General features: G+C 51.4%; 1 protein-coding gene across 5 annotated transcripts in view; it reads right to left on the bottom strand.

Moving 5' to 3' along the window:
- FRMD4B (FERM domain containing 4B) overlaps window positions 1-22,652 on the bottom strand; it is a 203,672-nt gene that overhangs the window by 128,088 nt on the left and 52,932 nt on the right. Inside the window, exon 1 of one of the 5 annotated variants that reach the window (XM_045578942.1) lies at window positions 16,709-16,731. The exons of the other annotated variants lie outside the window; for them this stretch is intronic. The gene's annotated coding sequence lies outside the window, so the exon portion shown is untranslated. Of the gene's footprint in view, window positions 1-16,708; window positions 16,732-22,652 lie in introns of those variants that run through there. 5 annotated transcript variants of the gene reach the window in all.

The following is a 22,652-nucleotide window of genomic DNA, read 5'->3' as shown; positions in this document are numbered from 1 at the left end:
CATCCCTGACCCATAGGATCTCCTCTGACACATCCCTGACCCACAGGATCTCCTCCTCTGACATCCCTGACCCATAGGATCTCCTCCTCTGACATCCCTGACCCATAGGATCTCCTCTGACAAATGCCTGACCCATAGGATCTCCCCCTCTGACATCCCTGACCCACAGGATCTCCTCCTCTGACATCCCCGACCCATAGGATCTCCTCTGACACATCCCTGACCCATAGGATCTCCCTCTCTGACACATCCCTGACCCATAGGATCTCCCTCTCTGACACATCCCTGACCCATAGGATCTCCTCCTCTGACACATCCCTGACGCACAGGATCTCCTCTGACATCCCCGACCCATAGGATCTCCTCCTCTGACACATCCCTGACCCACAGGATCTCCTCCTCTGACATCCCTGACCCACAGGATCTCCTCTGACACATCCCTGACCCACAGGATCTCCTCTGACACATCCCTGACCCATAGGATCTCCCCCTCTGACATCCCTGACCCACAGGATCTCCTCTGACACATCCCTGACCCATAGGACACTCCGGCACAGGACGGTGCTGGCGGGGATGTGGCCACAGCCATCGGGCTCAGGGAGTCCTCCAGCCACAGCGCAGGATTCAGCGTGAAAGCCTGCTTCACGGGCGCATCCATCAGCTCAGCCAGCGTTCTCTGAGCACCACCCCTAAGTGCGAGCTCCTCTGGGTGCGGCGAGTGACCGCTCAGGGAGCAGAGTTCGCTCTCTGAGGCAGCGGATGCTGTGGCTGCAGAGCCGTCTCCCAGGGCTGCCTCCCGGGGCTGCCTGCGTGGGCAGTGGTGCGCCCCCCACCCCCGGCCCAGCCCGCAGAGGCCAGGAGCCCCCACCCGCTGCCTGCTGTGACGGCCAAGCATGTCCCCAGCCAAGAATGTCTCCATTCCTGGTTGGGAATGGTCTTCTACCCAGAGGCAGAAGGAAGAAAAGAAACTATTAACATTAAATGTTTGCAGATAACAGTAAGGTCTAGCTCAACTGGCAATGAAATGAGGACATACATGTCCATTTATTTTTATTTTTATTTTATTTTTTTAGAGAGAGGGAAGAGAGACAGAGAGAAGGATAAACAGTGAGAGAAACATCTATCAGGTGTCTCCCGTATGTGGATCAACAGGGGACTGAAACCACAATGTAGGCATGTGTCCTGACTGGGAATCAAACCCACAATTTTTAAAAATATGTCTTTTCATTGATTTTAGAGAGGAAGAAAAGGGGAGAGAGAGAAACCTCAATGATGAAAGAGAATCATCGTCGGGCTGCCTCCTGCACGCCCCCTGCTGGGAATGGAGCCCTCAACCTCCGCATGTGCCCTGACTGGGAATCGAACTGGGACCTTATGGTTCATGGGTTGCCGCTCAAGCACTGAGCCTCACCAGCCTGGGTGGAATTAACTTTTTTTTTTTTTTTTTAATTTCTTTATTGATTATGGTATTACATATGTGTCCTTATTTCTTAGCTTTGCAAAACTTATTTCAAAATTCACTGCTCCCCCAGGAAACGTGAGAAATGAGTAAGCCGATGAAGAGAACTTCCGTGGAACCACTGCTCTTAGCAAGCGCCTGCAGGAGAGCCGGGAGCACGGTCCTGAGTCTGCGGGCGGAGGCTGGGAGAGCAGGAGGCTGCCACACTCCGAGCTCCCCCACAGCTGGGAGCAGCGGCCAGCGGTGGCAGCCACTCCCTGGGGAGGTGTTCTCCCAAAAGAAACCCCGACCAGTGTCAGCCTGATCCCCTAAGGCTGGCGCCAAGAAAGGCCGGTTTCAAAGAAAGAACAAAACAACTCTGTCCGCCTGGAGCTGAAGGCCCTCAGGAGGTGTCCCTGAGGCGCGCACAAGGTTAGAACCGGGCCTTGTTTATGCCCAGCTCCGCCGCTGGACTCAGTTTCTGCCTCTGTGAGATGGGATGAGAAGAATCGATCTCGTTTCGCTTTGTTTGTCTCTTATACTAAATCCACCCCAAAGGCCCAGGTGCCCCTGTCACCAGCAGCACCCCCACCCCCGTGCCTGCGGGGCAGAGTCGGGGTGCCCCTGTGCTGGGGCCTGAGGGCACCCTCTGCTCTCCCCAGGGCAGAGTGCTCTTGCTAGCGGGGTGACTGGTGAGCGGTGGACTGCTATTCTAGCAGCAGTTACTTTGAGTTGGGTAAATGGCTATATTTCTAGGAAAAAGTTCTCCTGGGTGAATAAGAGGTCAACCTGTCATGCTCAAATTCAGTCAACCCACCAGTTAAAAGCAAGGGTGTGTGCACAGCTGTGTGAATGGACTGAATGCCACCGACCTGCACCTTTAAGATGGCCAGCCTAGTGCGTTCTATGTTTCGTGTATTTTACTACCTGACAAAAAGCAGGCGCAATGAAATATATTTCGGTGCATATTTTATTTTGAAAGAACCTCACAACTTTAGATATTGGAAAGTGTGTTTATGGTCTGGCTGGTGTGGCTCAGTGATTTGCGTCGACCCATGGACCAGGGGGTTAATTCCATTTTAAATCTCTCAGTGACAAATCAACAGGCTCACTCCAACCCCCCTTTTAGCTCCATCTGCCCAGAGCCGGACTCCTGCAAACTCATTCCCTGCTGAGTGTGCCAGCAGCAGGACCTGGGCACGGCGTGTGCCACCTGCCCGTGGGCCCTGTGAGCTGAGATGCTTTTATCCACTGAGCTCTAAACCCCCGGAGGAAACGGTGTGCCCTTCATCTCACACAGAAGCAGCTGACACCCACAGAGGCTGAGAATAACTCTCCAGAGGTTCCTAGCTGGGAAGGGGCTGAGTTCGCCCAGTGCCGAGGGGAAATGGGTGCCCAGTCTTCACGGAGGAGCTGGGCAGGGTAGCTTCTCTACCCACAGCCTGGGCTTTCCCGCCAGAGCCCCGGGCAGGCCCCAGGCGGCTGCCACGTCTATTTCCAGATCACAGGACGCCTCTGCTGTCCCTTCCCGGGAGGGCACCCTCCCCTCCGGCCGCTGCCAGGCTGTATGTCACGTACAGTGTGCACGAGACACGGCACAAAGAGCACACAGGCCCGGGCCGCCACGGAAAAGCCACCGAGTGGCACCGGCCAAGCCAGGAGCTCGGGCGGGCCGGGTGGTGGCGTGCAGTCCGGGTTGGCCAGAAATGAAGTTTTCTGGGCGTTTTGTAAAAGATGGAAATGTCAGCTTTGGTGGTTATGCAAGTAGCAGACACCCTGTGGTTTGGAAACTTTCTGCTTTGCCAGCTGCCAGTTTGCTCTTTTCCGGGAAAAGCAGCCTGTAGGAAGGAGCAAAGTGCTGCATTTTTCAAAAGTTCGACGTGAACACAAGCCCAGGAGGACGGAGGGGGTTAGACATGAGCCGAGGCCGAGGCGGAGCTGGCCGTCTCAGACTGTTTATTCACCTGGGATTCTGGGCTGAATGTGAGCCTCCTCAGAGCAGCACATCACAGCCATCACCCTGGGAACCTCAACACGGACAAAACTAATTCGGAAACCACACGAACTTTACAGGAATTTCCACGTGCACGCTCATGGTCAGAGTTTTCATGTTTCCTTTTGCGTCAGCCCTGCCAGAGTGTCCCTGCCTCCTTCCAGAGCCTCTTTGTTCTCCGGGGTCCTTCCCCAGGTGGAGGCTGAAATGAGTTTTCAGGGACTTTATAACGAAGACACGCTGGTTGCATTGGGTCCAGAGCCCTCCCCTGAGGTTGGTGGAACTGTCCTATTTGAGCAGGGGATTTGGACAACATGACCACACTTTGGAAACAGAAAAGTCTACCTTACTCGGGACAATATAGAAAAAGTCTTAATCATCCCTCTCACTCCCTCGACACAGACGCTTCTAGTGTCTATTTCCAGAGACTCAGGAGGACGCCTCTGCCGTCCCTTCCGGGAGAATGCCCTCCTCGGCCCGTGGTCAGACGGCGTTTTTAGACGTCAGGGTCCCGGGTCCAGGAGTCACCGCAGCAGAGAGCATGCAGGCCCCGGGCCGCACACAGGAAAAGCCACAGAGTGGCACCGGCAAGGCCAGGAGCAGCCTCTGACCTTTGCTTTTAATATGCTTTATTTCATTGCAGGTTCATACACAATCTAGGGAAGGAAATTGTTGCCACCTAGTGCATGTTGTGTTTTCAAGTGAGATTCAGTCTTTTTTGAAGCTCACACAGTATCCAGGATTAAAACAAAACTGAAAGGTCACAGGTCAGGGAGGCAAAAGCCTGGAAACCCCCTGGGGGAGCACCAGGGAGCACAGAGAGGGATGAAGAATCCTTCCGGAGAGAACGGTGACCTGGAGCCTTCTGGCCGCTCCACTTCCAAGCACAGCCAGTACTGAAAATTAAAGTGTATGGACCTACGACGAAATAAATTACATTAAAAGCCAAGGGCACAGATGCTCACAGCTCGTCTGTGTCTTACATTTCCCTGTTTCTTTGCTCTTGAGCAGATCCGTGTCCACGGAATCTTTATGGTAGCCAGCTCAGTGACGGTAACCGGTAACATGAAATCGGTCAAGGTGAGAGTATTTACACCACGGAAATTGGCAAGTGCTGTTCCCCAGAGAGCTGGCTGGGAGGCACGGAGCAGCCGCACTGGAGAAGGTCAAAGGCAGAAGGAGGCCTGGGGAGCGCCTGCTCAGAGCATGTCAGAGTGTGGAGGCCGCTGAGAGACCATGTGGCACAGAGGAAGGAACGAGGCTGCGATTTCAGACGGAGCTGTGTCCAGAGCCCAGCACAGTTCACTTCCCCAGGACTCACTCTGTACATCTCTGAAGTGGGACTAGTGGTGTCTCTCAAGGGAGCGGCTGTGCTCATGATGCCTGGCACAGAGGCTGGCATAAGAGGCGACTGGCACACAGTTGAAGTTTCCACAGCTCAGGGCTGGGGTACCGAGCTCCTGAGCAGTCGGAGACTCATGCACGACTATGAACCTCACAACGATCCCCAGTTGGCAAGCTCACCACAGAGGGCCCCTGGCCTGGACCTGTGCTCCCCTCTCAGGGCCAGCTGCTCTTCTGCTTCTGCCCCGGGAATGTAAGTGCACCATTGCTGCTCTCCTGTCTCCCGAGACAGCGCCTGCCAGCGTGGGGCTCGGTGCATTTGTGTGGATAAGTGACGCCCGGCTCCCCTTTTCTACTGCTGAGGTCCCATGGGGAGCCAGTGGCTTCTTAGCCTCTTAAAGAGCCACGCCAGCCAGCTGTGCGGCCGCTGTCCTGGCGTCTGCCGCACCCCAGGGGCTGTCTTCCCTGCCACGAGCCCACTGCCCCTTCCCGCGGCTCCATTCATAAGCAGCCCAGCAGCACCCTCCCTCCCCTGGCCAGTTTCTCCCCTCCTCGCCCCTGGGCTCCACTCCAGCTCCATCTGCCTCATCAGGAGCTCCAGCCTTGTGACAGGAAGTGGCACCCAGCGCCTGCAGCTGTATCCAGGGAACCAAATATTTACCCCCCGGGGCCCTGCTCTCGTGGTTGCTGAACTTGCTGTTCTGGAGGGACATTTCTGAAGGGTGTGACGGCTGGGTCCCCTAAGCAGCATGGGTGCTGCTGTCAGGAGCGTCCCGAGGGTGCACGATGCAAACTCATCAAGTTCCCTCCCTCCCTAGTGCTTTGGTCCGCAGAACAATGCAGGGTGAGCAGCCACGGGGCCGCGGGGTGGGGGCAGGCAGATGCGCAGTGTCTGACCCCAGCTCTGCCTCCAAGTGTCTGCTGGAGATGGTGGCAAGCCCCCACCCTCCGGGCAGCGGCTGTACAATGGGGATAATTCCGCGCATGGCATGTCAGCGGCCCATGAGAAGCAGCTCTTACTGATTTTTAAGGCACACGTAGTGCGTTAAGTGAGAATGTGAGGGAGAGCAGAGGCTCTGGAGTCAGACAGACTCAGTACTGTGTGGCCTGTGCAGGGACCTCACTTCTCCGGAGCCTCGGCCTCCCAGGGGGAGGGGGTGATAACAGAAGCGGACCCCCCTCCCCCCAGGGCTGTGAGGCTCCGGAGAGGGCACATGCGGCTGTGAGCCACGTTACCATGCTTCTCACTGGTGACAGCCTCACCATCGCTGCAGACCCTGCAGGGCGGCGCTCTCAGGGCCGCTGCAGGAGCTGCGCGGGGCGGGCAGGGCGGCTCTGCCCCAGTCCACGGAAGAGCAGGAGCGGGCAGCTCTGGCTGTGAGACAACTGGGTCTGGATCCTCCCTCCAGCGGTAACATCACCCTGCTGGTCTGAGCGCTTTACACTGCCAGAGTGCCTTCGCCTCCCTTTCTTCTTTTAAACTTCACAGCTTCACTGAGCCAGAGTGTCACATCCGCATTTCACAGAGGAGGCCACCGAGACCCGAAGGAGGATGTGACTTTGTGGCCACACAGCTGGCCAGATCCGACGCCCCAGAGGCGGAGCTCCGCTTCCTGCTGCCCCAAACAAGCTCCGGGCCCTCCAAAGTTTTCCCCCAAAAGTGAATTTAACCACCCCCCGAACCACAAGCCAGCTCTGCACGCAAATGTCATCCTGAGGCTGCCCGGCCCTCACACTGCAGCTCACCAGAGGCGGTTTCCTGGCCCCGGGAGGGTGTTGGGAGGGGAGGTTGCGGAGTCTGCCAATCCCCAAAGCCCCGGGTTCTGCTGCGGGCAATGGAAAGAAGTGCCCGTGTAAGAAATTGGAGAATTCTCCACAGCCCTGGGATTAGAAGTCCTGATCTGTATGCCTTGGGAACAACTGTAACCACAGACACCTTTTTAGAATCCCGGGGAGAGCTTACAAAGAGAAGTGATTTATTCAAACAAGAAAAGTACCTGCAAGGGCTGAGGTGGGGACCAGACAAGCCCCCACCTCCGCCCCCGATTTCCCGAGAACTGGACACCTCTGTAGAATCTCCTCCGCGGTTCCACGGTAACGCCGCTCTCTGTGCTGCAGCTGATGGAGCTCTGCTCAGTCCTGCAGAAACCACGCTGTCTCCTCCCTCCACAGCCACGATGGGAAGTTACTACTGAAAGCTGCATTGAAAACAACCAGGACTCTTTTTTTCTGTAATTGAATATTATTCTATTTTATAATTTCTTCCTTTTCCCCAAAGAATAGCCAGTTCCTACACAATTGAGAACATCATCCCTTTTGTTGGCTTCACTCTTGGTTTGGTTTTGTTTGCTCTCCATGGCATAAGCAGTGTTTGGGCACCTGCACGGGGCCAGGCCCTCAGGGACAGAGTGGGGAAGCACAGTTTGTTCGGTGGAAGGGGCATTAGACCTCAACCTTATGCCTCAGTGGCAGTGACCAGAATTATTTTTCTTGATGTGTAAAGCATGACCTATCTCACTTGAAGTGACCTTCCCACTTTCCCAATCAAGACAGGGCAGAGTCTAAGGGATCGATCTTTTGCATCAATGTCCAGTTGGACTCTGTGATCACAGAAATTTTCCAGAGAGTTGGCTCCTGGGTACTGCTGACACACAGATAACGGAGCTGTGGCCGGGTGTCAGCTCCCAGGACACGTTTCAGAGGAAGACAATGAAAGAGACCGGCTCTGCAGCCTCTTTAATTCCTGGCTGTGTGCATGGGCACCTGATTCAGCCTCTGGACGCCCAGCTTTCTCCTTTGGGAGGGTGTCCCTTAGCAGGATATCCTCATCTGAAACCACTGGGGTCTCCTTCCCCCCTTTTCTGGTTGTAACAATCATGGGAAAAAATAAAGGGGTGGGACTGGGATTAAACACTTGGGGAAAAGATTCTAGAACAATCCCACGCCTTCCTCCTGTCTGGTGGATGACGCGGGTTGACACAGGTGTCTTAGGGCCAGTCCACTGAGATAGCGCCACTCCCACCAGGTGCTGTCACTCAGCCACCTGCTCTCATCAGTGGGTAAGCAGGGGCCTGAGATCTCAGCGTGACCACATTATCAAGAGTGTGAGTGCCACCCATTCACGTCTTCCCAGTCTCTACTGAGCTCTCACTGTGTGTCAGACTCCATAACAGGCCCCGGCCTACATAAAGGACGATAGCCAAAGCGTACCTCTTTCAGACCCGCTAGGGACACAAGCAAACCAGCCTGCACACAGGGCTGTTTCTGATCATGCTCAGCACAGGCAGCCCCACAGCCATCCTACGACTTTCCACAGGCTGAGCTATAGTGTTCGGTAGGTTAGGGGTATGACATGCGTTTTTGACCTATGATATTTTCAGCTGACGAAGGGGTAGTGGGAAGCAATGCCACTGTAGGTCAAGGCACATCTGCACCATGAAAAGGAGGAAGCAGAAGAATGTGACGCCTAGTTGTATGTACTGGTGAGGGCGGAAGGGTTGCCTGATGAAGCTGTCGTTCTCTAAGATAAGGGTGACGGGAGTCAGTCTGGAGAAGATCTGGACAAGAGCATTTCAGGCAGGGGCCAACAGTGCAAACGCCCGTGCTTGGTTAATTTGAGACACTGTTGCACACGTTTTTCATCAGCGTACTCTTAAGAGCCTCTCTAGGCACTCCCTCTCCCCCGCCCCCATACTGTCCTCCATGACATTTTAATATCAAAGATATATTGCGTATCTGTTGGGTAAAACTGGGCTTTGGAGGGCCACAAACTCTCTCTCATACTGTCTTTTTTTGCCCCTTAAGAACCATTTTCCTCCCCTTGGGGGTGAAGTCTCAGCACTGAGAGTGCACAGCTTAAGAAAAAGTGGCAGCAATGTGGTGGAGCTTGGTCGCCAAAAGGACAAGTACAGGGGACAGCGAGTCAAAGAGGGGCTCATCAGTGGTTCTCAAAGTGTGGCCCGGGGCCAGGCACCAGCAGGGGCTGGAACTTGTTAGACATGTGGAGTGGCGTCCAGTGCTCTGTTTTACAAGCCCTAGGTCACTTGGGTGTGTGCCAGAGTCCGGAGACCGCTGGGCTGTGTCATTCACGGAGCTGTGGGCTGTTCCGAGGCAGCAGGAGGCCCTGGAGGCTGTCAGGTGTGGGAGACATGACCTGAGGACGGTAGTAAAGGAAATCTGCTCCTGGAGGCGCTGAGACAGGGAAGGAGGAGCAATGCCGGGAGAAGGGAAATGACCCAGAAGGCGGGCGCTGGTGCTCATCTGTGAACTGGAGGTCGGAATATGACCCACTTCACCAGGCTGTGAGGGCTAAATGAGTGAACGCATAGAACTTAGCACACAAACATTAAACTATTAGCTATTAAACCATTAGCACATTTATTAATCCAATGACTATTAAAGTATGCTGCTTATTCTTGATTCTCTCTACCAAACTCCTACTGGTTAATATCCAAGTGCAGACTCCCACTTCCTTTAGCTCTCTCTGTTTTTGCCAGTTCCACCAGTTCAGCTGGGGGTTGGTAGATCGGTAACGTGTTCACAAGGCTGCGTAAGTCACGGTGTTCTGTTCAATGTCCTTTCCTTTCCCTTTCCCTATGAGATCTAACTGTTGGCCTAGAAAAGGAACTTTACTGTAAAACCTGAGTACTAGAATCAGTCCTGTCACCACCTGTGCACAGCTTTCCCACGCTCAGACAGGAAGCGGCCCTCCAGGAGGCAGCGCCCGTCGGGCTCAGCATGGACGGGGCATCAAGCAGCCCTGGACGCAGGTCCCTGCTCTGACACTAGCCAGCAGGACCTTGGGCCTGTCGATGGGTTTGTCTGAAAAAGTCTCTGCCTCACGGATTGAGGTTTAAACACAAGAAGGCATGGAGATGCTGAAACCGGTTTGGCTCAGTGGTAGAGCGTCGGTCTACAGACTGAAAGGTCCCAGGTTCGATTCCGGTCAAGGGCATGTACATTGGTTACACCCTGGTAAGGGGTGTGCAAGAGGCAGCTGGTCGATGTTTCTCTCTCATCGACATTTCTAGCTCTCTATCCCTCTCTCCTCCTCTCTGTAAAAAAATCAATAAAATATATTAAATAAAAAAAGAAGGCATGGAGAGCTCTTAACGCAGTGCCCGCTAGTGTTAGCCCCCTGTGATGGTGACGATCTCTGAGCCTGCCATGGGAACAGCGTGCTGCCCGGACCATAAGGGAAAACGTATGTCTACGAGTCTCACAAACACACAAAACACTTCGGCTTGGAAAGGACATGGAGGGACAGGCTGGTTTGGGATACAGCATCCTCACCCAGGCTGCTCTCATGCACAGCAGTAAGTGACTGACCTCATCCAGCCAGGTCAGGGGAATGCCACTTAGTGCCTTCAGGTCCCAGGCATGGGAGAAGAAGGCTCCGATCCCCAGGCAGAGCCCCAAGCCCTGCTCCACCTGCTCCCCGTCCACCTCATCATCCTGTCCCATCCTCTCCCTGCACCCAGGCTCCAGCCACACTGGTCCTCTTCTAGATTCTTCTCCGTGTGATCTCCTTCCTGCCTCATAGCATGAGGGGGTGTGGAAAGTCCTAATTTATCACACGGATGAAAAGTCACTTTCTCTTGGAAGCCACGTGTAGTTGTGATGAGCGAAGACTCTGGAGTCAGACTGCCCAGGATCAAATCCTGACTTGGATATGTTGCTAGCGGTAGGACCATGGGCAAACGGCCACGGGAATGGTACCGGAGCATTGCTCGGAGGGTTAAGTGAGGGATGTGGAATGCCCAGGGCATCTCTGGGCCCCAGAACACTATCCTGAGTGCTGTTGGTCCTTGTAGCCCTCTGCACTCCTCTTTTGGGGCACTCTTCACACTTATAATGAAATATGAGGTGCTTTTTCTAAAATATCTGTCCTGCTCTCCAGCCCGCAGCATGCGCCCTGCAAGGCAGCTGCTCAGTGGACACGTGTTGAATGGAAAAGCGGAGTGCTCACTTATTAAAAAAAACTGGGAAAGCAATGTAATCTTTTTCACATAAAATACTTCAGAGTAGCTAGCCAATGTACAGTCTCCTTAAAAGAAGGCAGAAAGGGTAAATCAGAGTAAGACCTGTGGTGTGCTGGCCTCAGTACTTGTTGTAATGCCGGGGGGTGCTTGTCCCTTTTTGTGGGCCCTGGGGGCTGTGCCTGGTTACCAAGCGCAAGCTCCTATGTCCCAACTCAAATACAGTGGTTCCTGTGAAATCTCTGCGGAGTTTTGGATGAATCCCTAACGGCAGACGGTGAACGGAGCAATGTTCCAGGTCCCGCTAGAGTGACCTTACTCTCAACTCAACACACAGCCGTTCCAAGGGAAAAGCTGCCCCTCTGCACCTGGTTGTTGAAGGCCTGGCTCCCACTTCCCGGAGCGGCACGCAGAGCTACCGAGGCCAAGCTCCCCAAAGTAAACCTCTCCCTGGGGCCGGGCCCATCGGGGACACCACACTCCCAGCAGGTGAGGTGCCGAAGCGTTTCAGAAAAACTCCTTCCTTGGGATCACACACCTCGTTTCTCACCAGTTCTCCGAGACACCACACACACACACACACACACACACCACACACACACACACACCACACACACACCCACACCACACACACACACACACACACACACACACCACACACACACACACACCACACACACACACACACACCACACACACCACACACCACACACACACACACACACACACACACACACACACACACACACCACACACACACACACCACACACACACACCACACACACACACACACACCACACACACACACACACACACACACACACACACACACACACACCACACACACACACACACACACACACACCACACACACACACACACATACACACACATACACCACACACACAGTTTATTCCAATGGGCTACGCGCACCTGTCCAGGTCTGTCCATTCAGGAGGCCAGCAGGATCTACAACCTGCCCTCTCCCTCCAAGGCTCTGGTGTGAGTCTACAGGGAGACTTCCCACATTTTCATCAGATTATTAGCTTTTGTCCTTAAAACAGTTTAGAACCAGAACCTGAAACAGATGAAAACTTGACTTCAAGCCCATGACACCAAGCCACAGTCACTTCTTTGAGAATTCGTGTCCCAGTGAAACCCAGACAGTGTCTGCAGTCAAGTGACCTCATGTGTCCAGAACGATGGGAGGCTGACGGATGTCCCGACAACGCAAGACGCAGAGACCCAAAGCTCCGCTGCCATGAGGGTCATGGGGCCCTGGGAAACGGGCCGGCCATGGCCTCGCACACTGAGCCTTCGGGTGGTGTCTGCACAGTTTCACACCATTGTCTTTATTTGCTGCCATTGAGATAGAGGCATAGTTATATTACTATTGAATAATATTAACAGGCACTTATTAGGTATGTCTTCAGTGCCAGAGACTAGCTCTGATCCCCCAGTTACCTCCGGAGGGGACTTTAATTATCCTCATCAGAGGGCTAGCGGGTTCGCAGTTCTTAAGTGGCGAAGCAGGTTTACCTGCTGACTCGGAACACCGCCTCACCATCCCGCCCTCTCTGCGCTTCTTTCAGACAAAGCCCACCCAAAACGAATCTTGGCCAGTGGACCCCTGAATGCCTTGGGGTGTCACTGTTTGCTGCAGTTGACATTGCTTGATGTCTACTTAAATATACTCCTATTAGTCCAACCCTTTGACTTCAAAGTCATATCAATTCACCTCCACTACGTACAACCACTGCATGTCAGCAGTGTCCCCTCCTGAGGGGAGTGGAGCTGAGAGTCCGGCCTGTGAGGCTGCCGGCTTTGGACTCCCCAGGCCTCGGCTGCGTCCTAGGGCAGTGGCTGCACCTCCCCCACCTCTGCCAGCCCACGCCTGGCGCGCTGTGTGCAGTGAACACCGAGGGCACGGTGCTGACCTTGAAGCACTGGAATCTGGGGCAGGATTACATTTCAGCACAGGAGCTGCATCTACTACCCACAAGCCCTCATTTCTTCCTAGACGGCGCCTCAGTGTCTGATTCCAGTCACAGTTTCAGGAATTTCTCCTTCTTCAACTTGGCCTCACTCAGTCTTCTCCCACCCGACACTGCCTTTGGCACGTGGGCATCTGGTCATGTTGTCCCAGCCCTGAATTCCTGTCTAGAGAAAAGGAAAATAGCAGCGGAGAGAAACAAGGGAGAGAAGAAGGAAGGAGGGAGAGAGGAACAAAGGTAGAGATGGTGGTACGCTGCAGCTCATTGGATGGCAGGGATGTAACGACACATGATCGGAATTGGCACTTGAAGCTGAAAAAGTGCCTCGGCATTAGTCCAACCTCCTCACCTATCGTGTGGTCCCAAGGCCCCGGGCAGGGACAATGAGCGGCCCGCGGCAGAGTCAGACCTGGTCAGCGCCCTCTGCCCGGGTGATTTTCAGCTCCGCACATGCGACCAGCCAGGGTCTGTATTCCTGTGGAAGCTCAGCTTCTCCCTAACCCCGCACACCGGGTAGAGGGGGTGGTGGAGAGGGAAGTCTTGAAAGAACAAACTACACTCTGCCGGCTTGTTTGTTTTCACTTACAAGGACAGAGAAAAAACAAAAACAAACCAAGAGCAAATAAACCGATACCAGGGAACAGGTAAACATACCTCTCCAACCCCGCTGCAAAGGTGATTTTTCTAGCTTATCAAGTTTTCCATTGAACGTTTTTGTATTAATAGCTTTCCCACAGCAAGCAGGAAAAAGCCTTCATTGGCGCTTCCTGGAGTCCATCTCAGAGAGAAGCAAACGTTTCATGCTTGGATTAGGATCTGGCCTGGCCTCCACTAAGAGCTCAGGGCCCTACGATGCTTACAGGATGAGGAGCAAGTGGCGAGTGCATGCTGCCAGCTCTGCGGCCTGTGGGGACCAGCACACGCCCGCTGCTTCTTTTCTGTGACTCTGCCCTGCACCTGCCTCGGGGCTCCGCCGCAGCTGGGAGAGCTCAGGCCTCGCTGGATGCAACTCCCAAGGTTCCAGTCCAGGAGAGCCCGAAGAGAGGAAACAAGCGCACTGACCGACGGGCCAACCGACCGACGGGCCAACCGACCGACTACAGCGGATGCAGAGAAGCAAGGGCTGCAGAGTCAGAGGGCCTGGACCAGCGCAGTGGGAACGGAGCACAGTATCAGGACTCGGGGATGGACATGAGGCCCTGCCGTGCGTGGCCCTCAGGGATATGAGCACCTAGACAAGTCCCTTTATTTCTGTGCATTTTAATCCCCCCAGCAATAGAACCAGGGGATTGGTCAAGGTTGCTCTAGCTCAAATATCACACAGCACCTATATGTTTAACTAGAGGCCTGGTGCATGAAATTTGTGTATGGAATCCTTCAACCCACCCTGCACTTGCTCCAATCTGGAACCCTTGGGGGATGTCCGACCGCCAGTTTAGGCCTGATCCCATAGGAGATTCCACAAAAGATTGTGCCTAAACTGACAGTTGGACATCCCTTTCACAATCCAGGATCACAGGCTTCTTACTGCTCACCTGCCTGCCTGCCTGATCACCCTTAACTGCCTCTGCCTAGGCCCCTGCCAACCTGGCTTTGTCTGGAAGGAGGACCAGATGACGGGAAGATGTCCAGTCAACCTGGTCTAATTAGCATATTACCCTTTTATTAGTATAGATAGTCCTACCCAGCCAACAGTATTTGCCCACCCTACCCCTGCCTTGTTCCATTACTGAGTGCTTCCCTGGACAGTGATCCCCATCCACACACAGTTTCACTCATCCTCAGAGCACCGTGGTCCAAAATAGTACATGGAAAATTTCAGAAATAAAGAATTCACAAGTTTTATCACTGCACATTGTGAGGAAACCCCAGGCTGTCCCCAGGCATCCAGCCTGGGACAGGGGCCACCCTGCACACCCACACCCTCCCATCTGGGCTTCCCGCCAGCCAACCTAGCGACTGTCTGGGAGCAGATGGACTGTTCGGTCTCCCAGTGCTTGTGCTCAAGAGTCAGCCTCATTCACTTAATACTGTTGCATTTACATAACTTTTATTAGAGGGTATTATTATAACTGTTTTATTTTATTATTAGTTATTGTTAATCTCTGACTGCACCTAATTTATGAATTAAACATTATCACAAGTGTGCGTGTATAGGAAAAATATGGTATATACAGGGCCCAGCACTACCTGTGGTTTCAGGCATCTACTGGGATCTTGGAACCTGTCCCCTGTGGGTAAGGGGGGGACTACTGTATACCCCAAATGAGGAGCAGACCATGGAGCACAGCACAGACTGTGCTGGGCATGGGCTTTGGCACACCTGGGATTTTTTCCTGCTTCAGGTATTTATTGCAGGCAGCAACAGCAACCAGTCAGACAGCGCTGCCTTCTACTCAGACTCCAGGTCCTTTTGCTGAGGCATTCAGAGGACAAAGCACCCAGTGGATAAGCGTCCTCACCTTTCCTAAATGTCCCCCTCCTTTTAGGAGCATGTTTCACCCACTGCTTGCATCCTGGGGCAGATGCTAGTTTGAGAAGCTGTGCTGAGGCCTGGCTATCTTCAGGCAGAGAACCTGAGTTGCTCTACCCGCCTGCTGTGAGTAAGCCACCTGCTGTCAGTCAGCCCTCTCGGCCTAGGAGTGATGGTAACAAGGACGGCAGAGCGCAGGGCCCGGGCACTGTAGACCGTCCATCTGCGAAGAGGTGGAGCTTCTGGTTCCCGAGAGAGAGGGCTGCTGGATAGGCCTCACCTCCATGAGCTGCTGCAGCCCGGCCGTGAGCCAGGACCATCTGATGGTGAAATCCCCTCCCTCACAAGGTTGCCTCCCCCCTCCAGCCCCTGAGCCTGGCCCCCAGGCTGCACTTGGTCAGTCACAGTCCTGTCCACGCTGTGGGTCAGCCAGGACCTTCAGCCAGGACAGCTAGGGACAAGTGGCTCATTGCTCAGGCTGCCCAGTCCCTCCGGCGAGACAGTTATCTCCGGACTTCTCTCCTCTCCCCACTGCTCCCCGCTTCCTCAGACACTTCCCTTCACACCGATAGCTCCGTCTCCTGGCTGAGCCCATTTCCCTGGCTTCCTGAGTCCACAGATAGCCCTCCGCTCCCCCGAAGGCGGCCTCCCAGGCGGAAAGAACAGACAGAGAGCAGGACGCTGTGAGTTTGCCCCAGCCACAGTGCACAGGAGGGAAGAGAAGAAGCTTCCCTGTAATTAGGGCGTAGCACTCCCTCTGAGAAATCATAAAAGTTTTATTAATTAATGGGCAGCCATCCCCCGCACGGCGTCCCGGAGCTCTCCCCGGAGCTGCGGAGATCTCTCGCGGAGCGCAGTTCGTCATAAACTAGGATGGGGACAGGACCCACTGTCCCTGCGTCTTTCTCGGGGCCAAACAGAATGGACATTAGAAGGTGTTTTCAGGAAAGTTACTAATGCTCTGGGCCCCATGGGATCGTGGAGAGGGCGCGGACACAGCGCGGAGGCCATCAACACGGCAACTAAACACGGGCTCTCCCCCGCCCCTCCGCCCTCGCTCTCCTTTCACATCGCAAAGAGCTCTCATCTCCAAAACGCTTCACACCAAAAAGAACAGAAGAAAAGACAAAGGGTAGTAGAGGGTGGAGGGTGCGGTGAGGTCGGATCATTGTCTCAACAATAATTACCCAAGTTCCGAGGGGAAAGCAAGACACCAGCCCGAGGGCCTCCGGGGAGCAGAGAGCGGCTAACAAGGGGCATCCCTGGAGGCCGGGCGCCCGCACCGCACCAGCACCGCACCGGGTCCGGGCAGCTCTGTCAGCAAAGCGTGACCCACATTTCCTCAGCTTCCTCTTCTGAGAGGTGGGTTCCGGGCCCTCGTCCACCTGATACAATACTAAAACCTGCCCCGGATCCTGTTAGAAACATCGGCGCGAGCAGCACTGCGCTGTCCGCGGTCAGAAAAATTTCAGAGAAACGGTTCTTACCTCCCCATGGTCTCGGCTCACTCAAAGGGACTGCAGAAGGAGCGGGACAAAGGACACGTGTGTGAGCATTTGTGGGATGTGTGTGTTTTCTCCAAATACAAGCTGGTGGAAGCGGGGACCCGAAACCCAGGACGCCTTCCGCTGCCACATAATCGCAAGGAAATGACCTTACCGTTTGCTGCTTTGATTAGAACAAAAGCCTTTCAACATGAGTCAGGAGGGCATGGGGGGGGGGGGGCAGCGGGGGTGAACAACAACAAGCAAACACTTCTGCTGTCGCTTTGCCACTATTCTTTGTGTGTTTGAAACACCCGGTGAAATGTTTACTGTTTTCTAAACTGCATTGATGACACCTGATCTGGGTTGAATCAGAGACGGCCACGCCATCGAAGAACCCAAGCTTCCATTTCGGATCGTTAGTCTCTACGTAACTGAATGAGGCAGGGAATGTAATGAACACAGAGAGAAATAATTCCTAACTCAGCCTGCTATGCACAGCCATTCATGCCAACAGCTTTTTCACTGGGAAAGAAATCAGAATTCCCTGGGACAATCTGAGGGCATCGGTTGGCATCAGGAAGTTAGCCACAATCCCAAACCCTGGTGGCACGGCCGTGGTCTCCACAAAAGATTTACTTAGTTACTATGTCATTACTATGGAAATTACCGTATTTTTCGGACCATAAGACGCACTTTTTTCCCCCCAGAAGTGGGGGGAAAAAGTCCCTGCGTCTTATGGTCCAAATATAGCCTACACATATACTTTAAAAAAAAAGTTTTTTTACTTGCCCGGCTCTGTGTGGTCTCTGTGTGCTTGCCCGGCTCTAAAATGGTTCTAAATGCTGCTGTTTACTTTACAGGGTTGATTACATGTGTTTATGACTGTGATGTTGGGTTTTAATGCACATAAAATATTTTAGGACACTATTTGTTTCAGAATCTTTTTTTCTTCATTTCCCTTCTCTAAAAACTGGTGCGTCTTATGGTCCGGAGCGTCTTATGGTCCGAAAAATACGGTACTCAACATGTTGAAAATACATAAAAATACACTATACTTCAAGGAGAAGCAGAGAAAAGTATACACAATCAGGAAAAAATAGTAAATCCGTTTTTAGAATGGTTCAGGAAGAGCCCATGACAAGCATGTCTGTAAAAAGAACAGTCTGGAATTTTGTGCAAGTGTGTGGTATGGCTAAGAATACGAGTGCCAGAGTCAGACAAGCCTGGCGTCCTTGTAGCCGTCTGTCCTTGGGAAAGTGACTTGACTGCTCAGAGAGCTCATTTCCTCCTCAGGAAAACGGGGGTACAAATCCTTAGCTGAGAAGGAGTGTTGGAGGAACTAAAGGACATACTACACAAAATGTTTGCCTGGCATGTAGCATGTACCACGTGCATTTAAATAAAGGGGAAGGTCTCCTTTCTCGACCACACCCTGAAAGACATTTCCCCCCAGAAACGAGGAAGTAGCTTTATCTTCAAGTCCTTTTAAACTCCGACTCCCTTGAACGATAATGTACTATCTGGGGAAGACACAACAGCCTGTTACAGCCTTAGTGAAGGCCAAGTGTGTCTGTCTTTATGGGCCATTTGATAAATTCGGATTTAGTAATTACTGTGGGCAGGAGACCTCATAGTTGGAGGGGTCGTTAGAATGAACAAGCCACTTAAATATTACTTTAAAAGGCTGTGCAGCCATGTATACACCTTCAGGATGAAAGGAAAAGGAAGAACAAGTCAAATAATGTTCCCAGTGAAATGTCACACAGGAATTTCAAACCGCTGTAGCTCCCAGGCCTCGGGCGGAAGCACAGACGCTGCGTTTGGAAAGCTCCGAGGAGGCTCAGAGAAGGGCTTTATTTGGGGCCCAGCCCAGATCCGAGGAAGAGGCTGAAAAGGAGAGTGAAAGTCAGCAACCACTCCAACAACTAATCTACAGAAGGACCATAAGTATTACATCTATTCCACTGTTTCATCTATATTCCTACATTTTTATATATTCAAGTTGGCCCAAAACATATGTTTTAAGTTTTATCATTGGGAATCTATACTAGTAAAAGGGTAATATGCTAATTGGACCGGACGTCTTCTGGATGTCCTTTCAGACAAAGCCACAGATGTTACTGTGAGGGCAGAGCCGAGGCTCAGGCAGCCACGATGGCTGTGAGGGCCAACTCTCAGGCAGCCCCGGCGGCCAGCAGTGGCAGCAGCAGCTGCGTGACGGGGGCATTGCCTTCCCCTGATCTTCCCGGTCGCCTCCCGCAGAGGGAGGCCAGAGGCAGCAGCAGCCAGGGGTGATGGGGCTGCCTTCCCCTGATCAGGAGGTTGCCTCTGCGGAGGGAGGCCAGACTGTGGCTTAGGCTCACTCTCTGTGGGGAGCGGGCCTAAGCCGTCAGAAGGACATCCGCTGAGGGCTCCCGGACTGTGAGAGGGGGCAGCTGGGCTGAGAGACCCAGGGCGTCTAGTTCCTATATCATTGGAGAAATCTTCCATATTTAAAACCTATGAATGGCGAGTTTTCTCACTGGGTTGGAGAGATTAACGAAAGAACTCCTGGGATTTCTGATTGCATGGCGAACGAAGGCTTGCTCACTGTCCAAGGCCAATTACAGTTTTGAGAACCAGTGCCAGAATCAGGGCAATAGAAGGGCTAATACCCCCAGGCGGGCAGCTTGAAGGGCCTGGCAGGCTGCCAATTCCAACACTGAGACGGGCAAGGTCAGCTTGTGGCCTTGCAAGCAAATGGGAGGATTACAACCAGGAGACAATCAGAATGTCTGTTGTTTTTGCCTGTTCAGGGACTTTTCACCATTTTCTAATCACAGATCCCTGCTTTCCAGTTAGGCACCATCCAGATAAGTAGGATAAGGCTAACCTATGCCCTCCGACCATGGGAGGAACAAGTGATTCACGAATAACCAGTAACATCTCTCCCGAAGCTGGCTAGTTATAGAGATCTGGGAAGGAGGAGGGTTTGTTTTCGTTTGTTCTGGAGTCAAAAGTCGCCAGGAGGGGGGCCTGGGCTCCCAGGCACTTCCCACTGGGCAGAAAAGTTGGGGAGAGACCCGAATCATAATTTCCACTTCTGATTAAGCCACTTTTCATTTTAATTTTATGGAATATTGATAAATTTTAAATTTATTTTTCTTTTCTTTTTTTAAAATATATTTTTATTGATTTTTTACAGAGAGGAAGGGAGAGAGATAGAGAGCTAGAAACGTCGATGAGAGAGAAACATCGACAAGCTGCCTCTTGTACACCCCCTACCGGGGATGTGTTCGCAACCAATGTACATGCCCTTGACCGGAATCGAACCCGGGACCTTTCAGTCCACAGACTGACGCTCTACCACTGAGCCAAACCGGTTTCGGCTTAAATTTATTTTTCAATAAATACAGTTGATAGTCAATATTATATTAGTTTCAGGTGTACAACCTAGTGATTAGACATGTATACTAGTATAGCTCAGGAAGTGGTCACCCTGATAAATCTAGTGTCCACATACATAGCTATTACAATACTGGTGGCCTGGTGCACAAATTTGTGCACCAGTGAGATCCCTCGGCCTGGCCTGCAGGATTGGGCCAAAAACAGCTCTCCAACACCCCCAAGGGGTCCCAGATTGCTAGATGGTGCAGGCCAGGCTGAGGGAGCCCACCGGTGCACAATTGGGGCTGGAGAGGGATGAGGGAGGTTGTCCAGCCAGGGAGAGACCGCAGGAGGGCTCCAGGGCATGTCCAGCCCATCTTGCTAAGTCCTGATTGGCTGGACCCCAGCAGCAAGCTAACCTACTGGTCAGAGCATCTGACCCCTGGTGGTCAGTACACATCATAGTGACTGGTCTACTAGTCAATTGTCTGCCCCCTGGTGGTCAGGGTACTTCATAGCAAGCAGTTAAGCAGCCTTAGCATATGGTTAGCATATTACACTTTGATTGGTTGAACAGCTGACCAGACAACTGTACACTTAGCATATTAGGCTTTTATTATACTAGAGGCCTGGTGCATGAAATTCATGCACTGGGCGGGGAGAATTCCTCAGCCCAGCCTGTGCCTTCTCGCAGTCCAGGATCCCTCTCATTACCGCCCACCTGCGCACTGCTCCTTACCACTTGGCTTGCTGCTTCTTAGCACTGTTACAGAAGCAGGATAACCACCAGGGAGCAGCTCCTGCATTGAGCATCAATGAGGTGGTCAGTGCACATCAGAGTGACTGGTCATTCTACTGGTTGTTCTGCCAGTTGGTCAATTTGCATATTAGGCTTTTATTATATAGGATAGGATTATTGAGTATATTTCTTATGCTGTACTTTACATCCTTGTGACTATTTTTACAGTTACCAATTTGTACTTTTCAATCCCTTCACTTTTTTAACCCATCTCCCTAACCTCCATCCCATCTGACAACAGTAAATTTATTCTCTGCAACTATGAGTTTAATTCTGCTTACTTAATTTATTTACTATGTTTTTTAGCTTCCATATATAAGTGAAATCATATGGTATTTGTCTTTGACTTATTTCACTTAGCACCTTCTAGGTGCTCTCATGTTGTCACAAATGATAAAATTTTATTTTTTATGGACGAGTAATAATTCCATTGTATATTATATGTACCACCTCTTCTTTATCCATTTGTCTATTGATGAGCATTTGGATTGCTTTCATATCTTGGTTATTGCAAATAATGCTACAAAGAACATAGAGGTGCCTATCTCTTTTCAAATTAATGTTTTTATTTCTTTGAATAAATACCTAGAAGTGAAATTGCTGGGTCCTAATCTAGCTCTATTTTTATTTTTTTGAGGAACCTCCATATTATTTTGCATAGAGGCTGCACAATTTACAATCAGTACAGAAGGGTTCCCTTTTCTCCACATCTTCATTTTGTTTGTTGATGTCTTGATGACAGCCATTCTGATAGATGCTATCTTAGTTTTAAAATTTGCATTTCCCTGATGATTAGTGAGGTCAAGCCTCTGTATGTCCTCTTTGGAGAAATGTCTATTCATTCCTCTTACTATTTTCTGATCTATTTTTTGTTTGCAACTGATGCCCTGGCAGTGTGGCTCAGTTGGTTCAACATCATCCTGTGCACCAAAAGGTTGCCAGTTTGATTCTCAGGGCACAGGCTCAGGGTGTAGGATTGATCCCTGCTGGGGGCATGCAGGAGGCAGCCCATAGTTTGTCTCTCACATCGATGTTTCTCTCTCCTGCCTTCTTCTCTCTCTAAAAATCAATAAATTATCCTTTTTAAAAAATGCAACTGATTTCTGAATATTAATTTTGTATCCTGCTACTTTACTAAAGTCATTTACTAGTTCCAATTTTTTTTGGTAGAATCTTTAAGGTTCTCTCCATAAAATATGTCATATGCAAATAATGACAGTTCTATTTCTTCCTTTCCAATTTGGATGCCTTTTATTTCCTTTTCTTATCTGATTTCTTTGGCTAAAACTTAAAATATTATGTTGAATAGAAAAAGTAACACCTGGTCTTATTCTTGATTTTAAGAAAAACACTTTATCTTTTCCCCCTGGAATATGGAATTAGCCATTGGTTTCTAGTAAGTGGTTTTTATTTTACTGGGTATGTTTCCCCTATTACAATTTTGTTGACAGTTTTTATCATAAATGGATTCTGGATTTTGTCAAATGCTTTTTCTGCCTTATCTTATGTTTTACCTCACAGTCAATGCTTTTTTTTAAATCTTTTATTTTGTTTATGTGGTGGATCACATTAATTATTTTGTGGATATTGAAGCAACCTTGCATCCCAAGAATAAATTCCATTTGTTCATGGTGTATGATCCCTCTACTGTTTTGCTGAATTTAGTTTGCTAACATTTTGCTGAGGATCTTGCATCTATGTACATCAGAGATATTGGCATACAATTTTTTTTCATGCAGTATTTTTCTGGTTTTGGTATCAAGATAATGCTGGCTTCAT

Source organism: Pipistrellus kuhlii, unplaced genomic scaffold (assembly GCF_014108245.1).
Source record: "Pipistrellus kuhlii isolate mPipKuh1 unplaced genomic scaffold, mPipKuh1.p scaffold_m20_p_11, whole genome shotgun sequence".
Classification (NCBI taxonomy): Eukaryota; Metazoa; Chordata; class Mammalia; order Chiroptera; family Vespertilionidae; genus Pipistrellus; species Pipistrellus kuhlii.
This window is presented reverse-complemented; position numbering and strand designations above follow the sequence as displayed.